Source organism: Lathyrus oleraceus, chromosome 2 (genome assembly GCF_024323335.1).
Source record: "Lathyrus oleraceus cultivar Zhongwan6 chromosome 2, CAAS_Psat_ZW6_1.0, whole genome shotgun sequence".
Classification (NCBI taxonomy): domain Eukaryota; kingdom Viridiplantae; phylum Streptophyta; class Magnoliopsida; order Fabales; family Fabaceae; genus Lathyrus; species Lathyrus oleraceus.
The window spans coordinates 483244984-483248329 of NC_066580.1; positions in this window are offsets into that span (position 1 = coordinate 483244984).

Here is a 3346-nt window from a genome sequence, read left to right on the forward strand (position 1 = left end):
ACAATTTTGACATGCTTTCTAATGCAAGAACACTAAAATGCATAGCTAGACTCAGATGATACCGTCAAATGTACATAAATGTTATTTCCTAGTTTTAACATCATTCAAAACACATCTAAACGGAAATATGCACTCACGTCATCTTTGAACCTGGTTCCATCTCTGAACCATCAGACTTGGCACAAGTTCCATCTCTGAAATTGAGACTCGTCACTGGATCGAAGTCGATCACCATCAGACATGTCACAGATTCCATCTCTGAACCTGAGACTCATCAGTGGACCGAAGTTTGTCACCTATCTCTGATATACATTATGCATAAATGCAACAAACAATTTAATACTCGTATTAAAACTCCAACTCCAATACTCGTCATGGGTTCCTCTTGAGCCTAAAAATCAGCATGAACATCGTCAATATAAGGCCACACATTGGTTCCTCTTTGAACCAACATCTCAACACAACTCAAAATTCTAATCACAACTCAGTATACTAATCAAATTATGTAATTTCTCACCAAAACGCATCAATGCTCATCAACAACATCGAAAACATAAACTACTCAAAAATTTGAGTCAAACGACCCAAAATCGGTCAAACATAAGTATGACAGTCTGCCCACCAGGCATGATGATTGTCACACCTTCCTGTCACATCCCTCTCCCGAGTTCCATAATAATTGGCACGTCATCTCACTAACGCCTGTCAGCTCTCCCAATGCAGTGACGGCTAGCCCGTTGTTAAGGTGGCGTCTGTCATCGTTGTGCAGAACGCGAATTCTGCATTTTTCACCATTTGAAAAATTCTGAAGCTCTGATTTCGATCCCAAAAAACCCAAAACTCACAGCAAATCATGTCACATCAATTATACAACATTAAGCATAACAAATTTGCATAGATTAATCATTTAATATCAAATTACTCATACTTTTCAACAAAAAATCACATAAGCTTAAGAACACCAAAAATTGGAATTTCACATGCAATTTCATATGAAAATATGCCATCAATTACAACACGAATTTCAAGACACATCACTACAATCTAGAGAGATTTTGCACAAACCATCTCTAGATTCAAAAATTTCATCAAGGTAAGAAAATAGAAAGAGGATAAGAGATCCTCTCAATCCTTTATGCCCTAATCACACATATCATGAACAATCCCCCTCCACCTCAAATCTTTAGCAAACTTGAAGTTACAACGATGTGATCTCTCTCTTCTTCTACCTCTTGCTCTGCTAGGGCTCTCTCTAATTTTGCTGACAACTATTTCTCACAACAACAACTCTAACTCTAATTCTCTTATCTATTTAAATAAAACCCTACTAATTTTATTAATTCACTAACTCCCCTCAATTCTCACTAATTCCACATGTTTCTTAATTTTAATTAAAATTTCAATTTCCTTCCCACAACTCAATTTCTCATTATTTCTATTATATAAATAATTAAAAATTAGTGATAATTCTAATAAACTCATCCTCAATAATCAATAATATAAATATAGAACTCAAATAAGATAATATAAATCATTTGAACTTAATTAAATAAAATAATGAAATCGGGGTGTTACAATTAACACTCATGTCGTGCGCAGGGATACTATAAGTTCTTAACACCTAAGATCGGATAGATTGGCCTGCTCTAATATCATCGGTAACGCCTCAAACTTCTTTCAGGATTACCGACTAACCTCATAAACCGATAAGGTTTTTTTAGCATGCTTTATCCTCACTCACACACTTTTTGGAAAACTTTCCAGAAGGTCACCCATCCAAATACTACTCCAAGTCAAGCACGCTTAACTATAGAGTTATTATTTGTTAGGATACCGAAAAGAATATGCATCTTGTTAGTATAGGTAGTATCAATCAATCCTTATAAGTCTTCCTTCAACCATGCAGTCTCATACTTGCACAGCCTCAAAATCCATCTCATTCTAATGTGAATTCAGTTTTTTCTTAGAAAATGCCAGGAGCCATTCATTTTCATGCCTTGTGCATCAACAACCACTCTCATCCCTCGTCAGCCTCGGGTGTTACATTATCTCCCAAAACTTTGCATACTTTAATAAGTATGTTGTCTGGCTCAACCGCCTTTTTGCTACTCATCCTTTTCAACGCTTATTTAGCCTCTTGTTTTTTAATTTGACGCTAATAATTATAGTTTTGATCCTCTTCTCAAATGTTGAATCTGCTAGAGTCTGGAGAGATATCATATGCTTCATTAAATAAATTGTAGAAATATATCTTACACATATCCTTTATATTCTTTTCTTGAACTAAGATTTTGCCTTCTTCATCTTTAACACACTTCACTTGATCCAAATCTCTTATCTTTCTTTCTCTTCCCTTCGTAAGTCTAGATATCGATTTTTCTCCCTCATATGTTCCCAACAATTATTATAATCTGTCAAAAATCTTGGGTTCTTGCTTCACTCAACACCTTCTTAGTCTCATTATTTGCTTTCTTATACTTATCCTAAGTTTTAGCATTTTTACACCTAGACAATTCTTTAAAATAACCCATGTTAACTCTAACTTTACTTAGAACACTTTGATTCGACCACCATAGTTCTTTACCCATAGGTCCAAAATCTCTTGATTCTCTCAATGCCTCTTTAGCTACTTTTCTAATCTCTTGGATCATCTTGTTTCACATATCATTTGCACTTTCTTGTGGTTGCTCAAACCCTTCATCCATGATCTTATCTTGGATTCTTCCTTACTTTTCACCCTTCAAATATGTCACCACTTAATTTGTGATGTTCCCATGTGACTTATTCTCTTAGCTCTCATCTTGATTCTTACATCCATAATCATTACTCTATGTTGGATAGTCAAACTGTCTCCCGAAATAACTTTATACTTCAAACAAATCTCCATGTCCTCCTTCCAAATAATGAACAAATCTATCTGCGAACATGTCTTTCCTATGTTAGCTTTGCTATGTATAGTCGGTCCCTAGCCTAGATAAAAGGAGATGGTTGTATTAGATTTACTCTTATGAAGAAATCAATAAATATATATATTATAAAAAAATCCTTTTAAATCTTAGAGCTTTGAGAATCAAAATTTCGCATGTATAACCTCGAAATTAATTTTAACCATAAAAATTTATAGAATATCGTGTTGATAACGTATTACGAAATAAAGAAAAAATTAAAAATTAGAAAAAAAAAATATTATAAATTTTATATTATGACACAAAAATCAAACAATAGCATAAATACAAATAAGTGGTAGAAGTTAATTAGAAGGAAAAATAGACAAAAGAATTGAAAATACATTATTCATAACACTAACAACGAATAAAGATAATATTTTAATAAAATTAACAACTAA